Source organism: Odontomachus brunneus, unplaced genomic scaffold (assembly GCF_010583005.1).
Source record: "Odontomachus brunneus isolate Ranch 3 - 2012 unplaced genomic scaffold, Obru_v1 Obru_scaffold_163, whole genome shotgun sequence".
Classification (NCBI taxonomy): Eukaryota; Metazoa; Arthropoda; class Insecta; order Hymenoptera; family Formicidae; genus Odontomachus; species Odontomachus brunneus.
The window spans coordinates 207,923-220,240 of record NW_022639613.1 but is presented as its reverse complement, the minus strand read 5'-3'; the positions used below and the strand labels follow the sequence as shown (position 1 = coordinate 220,240).

At 40.5% G+C, this 12,318-nt stretch overlaps 1 protein-coding gene and 1 pseudogene across 1 annotated transcript in view; one reads left to right on the top strand and one right to left on the bottom strand.

Annotated features, from left to right (window-relative positions):
• The first annotated feature begins 7,132 nt into the window (after positions 1-7,132).
• Positions 7,133-9,835, top strand: LOC116850986 (annotated as a pseudogene).
• Positions 9,836-10,086: 251 nt separating this feature from the next.
• The window catches only part of LOC116850985, a 5,699-nt gene continuing 3,467 nt past the window's right edge, over positions 10,087-12,318 (bottom strand). The window contains exons 3-4 of the transcript XR_004379502.1: positions 10,349-10,437; positions 10,087-10,246 (exon numbers count right to left, since the gene is read on the bottom strand). The gene's annotated coding sequence lies outside the window, so the exon portion shown is untranslated. The remainder of the gene's footprint in view (positions 10,247-10,348; positions 10,438-12,318) is intronic.

Below are 12,318 nucleotides of genomic sequence, written 5' to 3'. Positions count from 1 at the left end.
AAATCATTATTAATTATAATATATTGAGAAAAGTATAATAAAGTATTATTTTGTCTAAATAATAAAAAAAAAACTCATACTAAACTAAATTTCATATTTTGTGTCGTTTCATTTATTCGTAAGATTCGCGTGGATTCGATTCCGTGTCACACGGCACCCATCTTTAGATGATTATGCGCTGTTCAATGCCTAACCTCAACGATCGTACGGGAACTGATGATGGCAATGCGCTGTAACGATATCGTGGTGGATTGTATTTATAATATACTCTTATAGCGTTTAAAAATATAATGATATATTTGTCGGTATATGTTTCAAAGGACGTAACAACAATCAAAATACGATTAATATTGATACAATATTGTATAACTATCAAACTTATCAAACTTTAACATACAACGTGTTCGCAAAAGAGAGAGAATATTCCTTCTTTCTCTCTCTTTTGCGAGCACGTTATATTTAAATTTAATTAGTTATAAAAATTGTATCAATATTAATTGCATTGTAATTGTTATTATGTCCTTTAAAATATTTACCGATAAATATGTCATTACATTTTTAAACGCTATAAGAGTATATTGTAAATACAATCCACCACGATATCGTTACAGCGCATTGCCATCATCAGTTCCCGTACGATCGTTGAGGTTAGGTATTGAACAGCGCATAATCATCTAAAGATGGGTGCCGTGTGACACGGAATCGAATCCACGCGAATCTTACGAATAAATGAAACGACACAAAATATGAAATTTAGTTTAGTATGAGTTTTTTTTTTATTATTTAGACAAAATAATACTTTATTATACTTTTCTCAATATATTATAATTAATAATGATTTTTCACTGAATTTTTTTACATTTTTAATGAAATATTATTAAAATATTAATGAAATTATAATGAAATTTAATGAAATTGAGTCAAAATTGTGAATGCTTTTCAAAAGCGTTTCAGCAAAAGTTTATTTTCAATAAATTATTTCCATCAGATACAAATATCTCAATTGAAATCTTACATGCGAATTTTTGCGGAAACGGCATTTGAGAATTCAATTGAGAATTCAACTGAGAATTGAATTGGGAATTCTATTGTTATCTCAACAGAAATTTTTCAGTAGGGTATTTATTAAAATTCACTTACGATGTCTTCATAATGTTCCTGAAAGTCTTCTCTATGCCGCATATTGTGTATTTAAAGCGTATGAGCTCTAAATTTGTCACATGATACTAAATATGACACCTGTATCGCTTTTTCAATAGTAAATACAAAATTTTTTGTTGATTTCAATGCAACTTTTTAGTATGCGGCATTCATTATCGCTTATACTTTCACGCTGTAAAAGCATTTTCAGTTTTATGCATGCAATGCATAAGAAGAAAAGAGTATTCTACGAAAACGAGCCTAGCAACATCGCCTTAAGGGGGGAATTATATGCGAAAGGCCGTTTTTAAGGCTATGTTTACGAATGTTTTTCACAAAAATGGTAGGATCAATGAATTTGAAATTTGCATGTATATTCATTAATGTTCAAAGTATAAAATAAATTTTATTGAATCACAAGAATCGATCCACTTTGTAATTATAGATAAAAATGCAGTCATCCGTTGCGAGTTCTATGTTTGCTGTCGATATAATTTCGGGCTTTTCACTACTCTGAAATCAAAAAATGAGAAAGATTTTTAAATATATAGTTGCCATTATAGCTCATACAAAAATGAAAGCAGTGAAGCCAAGTTTGGAAAAATAATGACTATACAAAGAAAAAAGTATCGAAAATGAAACTTTTTTAAAATTTAATTATGTTAAAAGAATGAATAAAATAAAATATAACTCTATTCGAGGTAGGGGCGAAAACTACATGTCTACTGTATATTATGTAAAAATTTCAAATTATTCGGTTTAGAAGTTTTTGCGTAATCGTGTCGACAGTTTAAAAAAATGTCGTTTTCAGAAAAACGTGTTTAAAGTTTTATGTGTACTTTCCATATAGATAGTAACAAAGTTTTGAACTTACGATCAATCAGCCATTGCAGGTGCATAAAATGAGTCCTCATCTTCCTCAAAAAGTTCTCCAGAGGCCACTTGTCTCTCACAACTTTTGGACCTAGCCATCCAAGTCTCAATGGAAAATCGACGCTCGGTGACATCATGATCTTGTTGAAGTGCAAACATCTCCATCCTTCTGCCGATTTTAAGGCCGATGACTAACAAAATTTTCAAAATAAGTGCATATCCTTCGTTAAAAATAGCAATAGCTAGGAATGTTGTTATTTCTAGTGTTTTTAAGGGGACTGGAAGGTCAAATAGCTTGAAAATTGTGCTTGTTCTTTCACAATACAATTCTTTATGACAAACTGAATGAATATACGAAACTGTTATGTTGACATATATTTATACAACATATAAAGAGAAGAAAAATATAATTTTGATGATCAAATACTCAATATAAGTGTATGATACATGCAGTTAAAATATATTTTGTTTTTCTTTTCAAGGTCATCATTTTGTAATATCTTGACTCTCGGTGGTTCAATTAAGTTGAATTTTAGGTAGAAAATTTCCGTAAGCTTGTCGTTATTGTGTGAACCACTGACAAACTCGTGAAAATATTTAATTTTAAAATATTAATTTTTTTACTATAAAAGAACTGAAAATTTAATAATATTCCATTAAGATATTTGCAATTTTGTTAACTTTTATTCAATTTCTATTCGTTCACACAATAACGACAAGCTTACAGAAATTTTCTATCTAAAATCCAGCTTAATTAAACCACCGAAAGTCAAGATATTACTGCAAAATGGCGATCTTGAAAAGAAAAACGGAATATATTTTAACTACATGTACCATACATTTATATTGAGTATTTGATCATCAAAATTATATTTTTCTTCTCTTTATATGTTGTATAAATTGTAACGCTACCCGCGCGACTCGTGCAGTAGGCACACGAACCGGGTGCAGCGACAAAATATAATTCGAGCTTCGGCGGTCGTTCGGCAGATCTGGCGGGACCCGACAGCTCACCATGAAAAACACCAAATGGGCGCCAGGTACGGCGGTCCGTACCCACTAAAAGAATCGGTCACGAAGCACTAACCCACGAAAGAGTTGGTCTCGTCGACGAGGGCAACTCGCCCTCCGCCCGAACGGCTCGCCCGAACGTTCGGCAGCTCAGCCCTGCTCTCGGTAGAGGGGCTGGTTCCTTGACGGGTCGGAGGAGTTGAGGCGTTTGGTGGTTATTAAAATAATACGAGGATGATACTATGCATTCGAATTTTTATTCGGCGGTAGCAATTTACAGGTGTGTGGTATCTCGGCAGTTACAATATGATAATAAAATTGCTAAGTATTCTTTCCACTACACGGCAGCGATTCTCAATAATAATAATTCAGTTATCCCTGTTCGCGGTCGCGATGCTGGTCTTCAGCAGCTCAAATTTCCGAGTCGTGACTGCGAAGGTCACGACAGCCACGTAGGCTTTCGGCGGTGTGCTCGCCCGGTATATCGCGTACGGCGGATAATCGGCAGTTATTCGGCCGGGTTTTCACACGATACGAGAAGCTCTTCCTTTCGCGAGAGGAACGCGAACCCTCGCCCAGGGCGGACGGCCGAGCCCCAACTTCCCGACGCCGCACCGCTCCGCGACACCAATCACTAAAAAGATAGTTTGTTCGTTCCTTCTGGAACGGACTCACCAAAAACAGCGAAGGAGGGCAGTCAGCAGCAAGCAACGGCGGTCCCCTCTGAGTTCACACTAAAAATCGTAACCCGCGCGGTAGCGGCCTTACGGGATATAGAGGTCGAGTCGTCGTCTGTCGTCAGCTTCGTGGATGTCACGTCCTTCACAATCCGTGGTCACGGCTAACGGTAAAAAGCTCCTGAGCGATCGTTGGGACCTGGTTTTATCCCAGGTTCGAATCGCTTGCTCCGACAGCTATCGGCCATTGATTGGCCGATTGGCAGGATCGAATCCCCCATTTTTCGGCCTTTGTTTTGCGGTAACTGTTGTCGTCTACCCTCTGATCCTTTCCAGCCTGTTGGCCTCTCCGACCTTGGAACTTCGTCATATCGGCAGCCGTCGTTTCCTCAGTCCCCGAGCCTCGCGGCGTCTTCGCTTGGCTCAGAGGACGCTCCGGGTCGCGGAGGATGTACTAGTCGGACTCGCCTTGGCTGCAGCTGTCCTCCGCTCGTCCGCGGTGTCCGTCGACTCCGTTCTTGCGGCTCCCTTGCAGCAGCTCGGGACTGGTCCACCTCGGCAGCTCTTTCTCGACGTTCTCCACGTTAGCTGGATGTCGGCTAAAACAGGCCTCCTTAGAGTGGCTTCACCTGTCGGCCCTTACTTACGAATAATAATAAGGAAGCGATTCACCTGGGATATTTGGTCCGTCCAATGCTCCTTGTCAGGATTCCTCCTCTCCCACGGCGGCAGCAAATCCACTCCGATGTGAGTCTTCTTTCTCCTGATCCGACTTCTCGACAACCGCACTCTTTCTTTACATACACAAATAGTAGGGCCACGCAAGCTCGCGTTCTATTCGCCTCACGGCTAGAACGCGACATCCACCTGCAGCCGGGAAGCCTGCTTTCGGCTTCCTAACGACTTTCCGAGTGACAGACGATGAAAAATCGTCACGTCACAAAATATACGTTAAAATAACAGTTTCGCATATTCATTCAGTTTATCATAAAAATTATGAAAAAACTAGCACGATTTTCAGACAATCTAATTCGCCAGTTGCTTTAAGCCTGCGTGTAAATGTTTTGGTAAAAAGTACCAAATCATCGCATTGAGATTTTTGTTATTATTTTCGCATGTTTGCAACCAAACACCTCGTTAAAAGCTCGTCTCTTGAGAGATCCTTGTGTATTGGCTTTATTACTTGAAGAACTTTTTCATTTAAAGGCTGGTAATCGTGTTTAAAATAATCTAAAATTCCCTGCGTCTCAGTGCGTCGCCATGCACATTAGTTTGATGACCCCTGATTGGAAGGAAAAGACCGTACTAGGTGACAATGAGACGCCGTGCGTTCGAGATCTACGTATCTTTTCGTTCCAAAGAGAGAAAAATATCGAGAGCACGGTTTGCTAGACCGGGACTCGAACCCGCGACTTTCACTTGCCGGATGACTGCTCTAAACCACTGAGCTACTTGACACTCCACGCTCACGACATTCTCCTTTCTCTAGATAACGCTCAGAGATGCCGTTCGGAAGCGACATCTCTAGCGCGATCCCGAGGGCATGGCGACTACAGAGAGAGACAATGTTACTGTACCAAATGGTACAGCTTTCAGTCTCTCAAAGTCAAAGGTTGCTATCCTTTAAAACCTACTGTCCATGTATGCCCGTCTCCATTGTTACCCTTCCTTATCCGGTGCAAACAATACAAATAAGCCCCGGGATTAACACCAATTTTTTGGCAGCCCTCGGGTGCTTGGACGCAATGCGCCATAGGGGATTCAGACCACTCAGCGCGTCGCCACGCACATCAGCGGGATGGACTTGTAATATATTGTGCTTTAGATCAAAATTATATATACGTTTTTTATTATATGTGCCCTTTAGCAAGTTTAGGGGATGAAATACTCCTTTGAAAAAAATCAGTTTCTTTTATTTGAAAGGAATATATTGAAAACTATAAGAAAATTATAAGGGATATAATGAGAACTATAAAAGAAAAAATTCGAATTTTATTCGAAGGGAATATAATGAAAACTATAAGAAAATTATAAGGGATATAATGAGAACTATAAGAGAAAAAATATTTTAAATAAAAGTTAAATGGTTTGAAAAGTACTTTATTGAAATTATTTGAAAAAGGATAAAAAAGATTTTTTTTATTAATATTGTAACAGCCGAACTCCGCGTGTCGGTTGTTGAAGGAATCGCCAGGAATTTCGCTTGTTGGAGTCCGGGTTCAATAATTGTTTGACATAAGCAAGTAACAAAAATAAATACACAAGTTTATTAATAGTTTTGATACAGGAGAGAGAGAGAGAGAGAACAAAATGCGGTATCTTGAATGTTTCAACGTGAGACGGCGCCAGTAATCGGATCGCGGTTTCGGTAGAAGATGGTATCGGTAAGTCGCGAAATGTTCACGAATCGCGATGTCAGAAATTCGGTGGCCACGGGAGCCCGGTGGTGACGGTGGTACGATCGTGTCTTAGCACCGATTTGATGGGCTCGCGAACTCTTTGGCCGATTGTTGGAATCAGACGGGAAGGCGAAGTCGGTGTCAAGAGCTCTCGACGGAGATAGCAAACACACAATCTCCTGATGCCGGTTTTGCCTTTACAGGTGCGGAAACAGACGGAAAGGCAGAAACGATACGGTCGAAATCCTCGCTCTCCGCTGAAGCATCGAGTTCGGTGAACAGTCCGGATCGCTCTGGTCTCGCTTATTTTCCGGTCACGGTGTATATTCTCATTTTCGCTATCTGTCAGTCTTTGTTGACAGCGCGCACGCTGTTATCTTGTTTAGACGCGTTATGGGCGCGGGGTATTTATGCTTTGGTTTTGGCCTTGCGGCCTTTGCGTAGCGCGTAGCGCCGTTTGTAGCCCGACCGGTGTTCGGTCGGGCTGTTAGTAACGATGCGTGTGATTATAATATCGTTACAATATTATAATAATAAAAAAAAATTAAAATAAAAATAAAGTACAACATATTACAGGTTCATGAAAATCGGAGGCGGACACTTGTATGTGTTTCTTTGTTAGTAACGATATTTCAGGCCAGCGCGCCTTTGTATTCAAACCGCTCCTGTACTGGGATTCTGTAACTCGTTATTGGAGTTAACGACAGTTTCGTTATCGTTGCGCAGCTTTCCTACGGTTTACAAAAGCTACGCAACGATAACGAAACTGTCGTTAACTCCAATAACGAGTTACAGAATCCCAGTACTGTAGGCCTATTCTGTAAGTCGTTAAAACAGCTAGCGACAAGTTTTGGTTCGTTAAGTTACCGAAGCGATGCGGTAGCGAGAAATGGTATTCTCTAAGACACCGCAACAAATTTTTACGATAACGCAGTCGGAATGTTATCGAAATTTTTCGATAGCGGCCGTTACCGAAGCGAAGGGTTCGGGACCCTTTGTTAACGGTTAACGATGCTCGGTAGCCTTAGGATACGTTCTGTTTCAAGCATATGCACTTATATGCGTAAAACATAACGGACCGTCAGTGTTAAGAAGTGTTTCATCCTGTTTTGCTTAAGCAGTTTATATATTTCGGAGCACGTATGCGGAAAATAATTGTTATATATTCTGTGAATTGTGAATTAAGTACAGCGATTGTGAATTAAGTACAGAAGTACTAATGTGAAAGGTAAAAAAGCATTTAAAACTTTATAATTAAAATTTTGGATTATTCATATGTTTGCTTGACGCCGTTGAATTATTGATAGTGGAAAATGTTCGTTATGAAGGTTATGTTCGTTTACCATAAATTAGCTTTGTTCATTGTAACATTGTTTCAAATAATATGTATTGTAACACTATTTTTAATTGCAAAGGAATAATATAGACAATGGCTGTTGGTTTTCTCGCTTGGGAACTTATGGTACTGCAAGAAAGAGTACACCAGATAGAAAGACGCATAGAGCGGAGAATATTGAAAGACTCACAGAATCCATTTGATCTCCCTCGCAATGAATTCATGCATATTTTTTGCATTAGTCCAGAGCTTGCACTGGAATTAACAAATATATTAAGGCCTGATTTGATTCGCCAACGTTCTACTGGTATATCTTCTACAGGTAGTTATATTCTTGCGTGTCAATACTTCTTGAATCCCACTCGTACTAACGGAAGCTTCAAACTGTTTTTATTGTACTATGTTTTCTGTAGGTGTTGATAGCAGTTCAGTTTTATGCGCATGGAATTTATCAAAGACCAACAGGGGATCAATTCAACTTCAACGTAAGCCAACCAACAGTTAGTAGATGTCTCCATGCAGTGACAGTTTCGATTAACCAGAGATTGTTGCGCCGATGGATACAATTTCCTATGACTGCGAAAATACGCCAAGTGGCACATACTAAATTTGCTAATGCGCCACAGCCATTTGAAGGAACAATTAGAGCAATTGATTGTACCTTTATTAATATATTAGGTCCAGGAGAACATGAAGAGGCATTTGTAAATCACCATGGAAATCATTCGTTGAATGTGCAAGGTGTAACTTCACGTGTGATGCATATTCATATGGAAAATTTTGACTCTGTTTCTAACATAATTTTATGTACTTTTAGATAGTAGATACAGACATGAAATTGCTCAACATCAATGCAAGGTGGCTAGGAGCAAGAAACGATTCCTTTATATGGAGTCACTCTCCAATCCGCCAGGCCATGCAATTTCACTACGACCGAGGCGAGCGTCGAACGTGGCTAATCGGTAGCAGTGATGGACACAGAAATGGAAAAAGAGTAAAAAGTTTTAAATATTCGAAATGTGTGAAATTAAACGTAGTGTAAATTTATCGATAGTGTTTGTAATAGATAATTTTACAACGCATGTTATCTGTCATATAAAAAATATCTTAGTATGAACAAATATTTGCAAAAACAAGTTGTTCTAGTTCGTTAATATTTTAGTTATTCTGAAACATGAAATATGAGGACAGCTGTCATATGTTATCATTGCACAGTTAATATTACAGTTAATACGATATAGTAATAAACAAAAAAATTATTATACCGCGTTTATCTCCATATTTTATTTTTATTCTTACTTGGTTATACTTGGGTGATAAAAATTTATAATCTGTTATTAACTAGCTTCGTTTCTTAAACATGCTAGAGGATTATTTTCTGTTTATTGTTAGACCTTACTAATTATTAGAATATGCAAAAAATAGAACATCTATTCTCACATTTGAAATTTGTAACAAGATTGTAGTCGGTCTTGTATATAGATCTGCAACTTCTCTGACACATGTTTGAAATGCATTGTCAACTGTAATATTTTATTACCACATATTGTAAAAATTAGTAAGATAAAATAAAAAACAAACAATGAGCTTCAAGCATTATAAAAAAAAACTAGTTTCGTAATAAGAATCTTTTTTAATCCTAACATATCCTAATACAAGTAAAAATGAAATGTGGAAATGAACTCGTATTGTAATAAATATTATAAACTGATTTTGTATTTATTACTATATCGTATTAACTGTTTCAATGTTTGATGATAAAATATGACAGCTGTTCTTATATTTTAAATATTTATTAGTCGTTAAATTGTTAAAGGACTCGAACAAAAATTTTTTTCGCAAATTATATCAGGACTGACATTTTCTTTTCGACTTTTAAAACATCCTACATTATATTTCAGAACAAAAAAAATGTCGATGAAAAACTATATAATGATATTGAAAAAAATTTTCATAGAGTGATTATTTCTCATTAGGTGATGCTGGGTACCCGCTGGAACCGTGGCTCATGACACCTTTGCCGAACTACCCTGAAGGAACTCGACAATTTCAGTACACAATGGATTTATGTAAAGCAAGAAATGTGGTCGAGCGGTTTTTCGGTTGTTTCAAAAACATGTGGACATGTTTCATATCAACATGTATTGATGTACAATCCGGCGTTTACCGGATATATCGTTAATGCGTGTGGTGTACTGCATAACATGCGACTCCATCATCGCCTGCCTAATGATGAATTGTACGAAGTTGGAATCAATGAAGGTGTACAAATTCAAGGCATTGAGCCAGATGAAAATGAAATTATACGAGGTCCTCGGGCTCTAGCACAACGCATTCAGAATCAAATTCTGCAAGACCGATACAGACACCTTCTTCTTGGTAACCCAGATGCCTACTAAATGCTCAAAGAAATACACTTGGAAAACAAAATATGAAACCGCTATTGTTGAGAATTTTAAAAAGGAATTATATATATGTGTGTGTGTGTGTGTGTGTGTGTGTGTGTGTGTGTGTGTGTGTGTGTGAAATGAACAGAATTTTTGTTTCAAATACTAATTATTGCATAGTGATTATTTGTACATAGTTAATAAATAAAGAAAACAATACTAAGAATCATGTATTGCACTTTTTGGGAGTGAAGTTTCCAGGATTTTGGTTAGGGTCTCCAACAGCACATTACGTACGCGGTCATTTTCGATCATCTTCCCCAAGATCTCGTTCCTCTTTTTATCGTTCTCTGCCATCATTAAAGCAACATCTGCAAGTTTACTTGCTGTTTCTGCCTGCAGCTGCATGCCTCGAGCTACAATCTGCAATGTTTAGACACGATAATTAATTTATTATAAATACCGAAAATATGTGTATGTTATTTAAAAGTTGACGAAAGATATTGGTGGGTGATTATAACTCACATCCATCGTTTGAGCGTTCTGCTGCTCGATCTCCTGAAAAATTTCTCTGGCTTCCGCGAATTGAACGCCAAGCCTATCCGTATTGATCCCTAAAATAATAATAATACATATAGAAATGTGTTGATTATGAGACAAAGTAGACATTGCACATTATGACAAACGCATATATGCATATATATTTGGTCTAAAAGTTTGGAAGGTTCGGAAAGTTCTATCCGATAGTGTCATCTCAAGTTTCAATACGTATGAACGTGTTCATTTGAAACATATATGCCTCTATTTACCATTGTATTTCTACATATGTGCTGTTCAAAATGTACTGAAATGTATTGAAATTTACTGAAACAATTTCATCATCTCAGTATTAAGTGAGATTCGTTAGCGTAAACATGTCTATTAATAAAGTTTATTTACGACATTGCATTCTATATGAATTCTAACAAAGTAGAAATGTCACAGAAGCGTGTAGAAATTTGGTGAACGTTTTTGATGAAGATACAGTTTTCGACAGAACCAACTCCCTCCCTTGGGACCAGGTGGAGGCGAGTTTGGCCCATTTCAGGGTCACCCCCCATCTGGTCTCAATAATAAGGGACTACTTCCGGGATAGAAGACTGGAGTTTCGCAACAAAGCGGAACTCCAGTGCAAAAGGACGATGTATCGCGGTGTTCCGCAGGGGTCCGTGCTGAGACCCCTACTGTGGAACATCGCATACGATCAAGTCCTCCGTCTTGCCCTCCCCCCGGCTGCACTGTCGTCTGCTACGCGGACGACACGATGTTAGCCGGGGGCAGGGGCTGGCGGGACGCCCTAGAGATGGGACGTCTGGCGGTGGACCAGGTGGTAAGCTCCCTAAGCAGGATGGGCCTGAAGTTGACTCCCCTCAAGTCGGAGATCATGTTCATGCATGACGGCTCCAAGGGGGGCCGCCAAGGGCCCGAATCCGGATTGACGGTGTCTCCGTGAGGGCGGGTCCCACGATCAAATACCTGGGACTCGTCCTGGATGGCACATGGGGGTTTCAGAAGCATTTTGAGCTTCTGGCCCCCAAATTGGGCAGGGTGGCCAATATGTTGGGTGGCCTCCTGCCCAATCTCGGCGGCCCAAAAAGGAAGACACGGCGGCTGTATGCTGGCGTCGTCCACTCTATGGCCCTTTACGGGGCCCCGGTCTGGACGAGCGCGATGGCGACCAACCAGCGCACTATAGCGCTGGCTCACCGCGCTCAGCGGTGGGTCGCCATTCGCCTCGCCCGGGCTTATAGGACAACGTCACATATGGCCGCCACGGCCCTGGCCGGTCTCCTCCCGCTGGAGCTCCTTGCGGAGATGCACGCCGAAAATTATCGGCGTGTTAAGGAGCTCCGTGCCGGGGGAGACCAACAACATCTGGCCAGGGCCATAGGATTGGCGAAAGACCAGTCAACGCCTCCTCCTCAGGTGGAACCTCCACCTGGAGGGGGCGACGGGCCGGTCGGGTACGAGGGTCGCCGAGGCCATCCGGCCCTGTCTACAAGAGTGGGTAGACAGGGCTCGCGGAGAGCTGTCATTCCGGACGACGCAGGTACTCACCGGATACGGATGCTTCGGTGAGTACCTGCATAGGATAGGTAGGGAGCTTGACTCCCGCTGCCACCACTGCGGTGTTGAGGTGGACTTGGCGTGGCACACCCTCGAGGAATGCCCCTCGTGGGTGGCGGAGCGCCGAGTCCTAGTCGATGTGGTGGGAGCGGACCTATCTCCCTTGGCCCTTATCAGGGCCATGCTGGGGGGAGATGAGGGCTGGTCCGCCGTCACCTCCTTCTGCGACACAGTTGTGTCGCAGAAGGAGGCGGTCGAGAGGGTCCGTACGGGCGAAATAGCCCCTGGGGCCGGAGTGAGGCGCCGACGTAAGAAGGCGGCGCCTCACTTACCCGCGCACCAGCGCGGAATCGAAGGACGGCGCACCCGTGAGCGGGGAAGGAATGCCA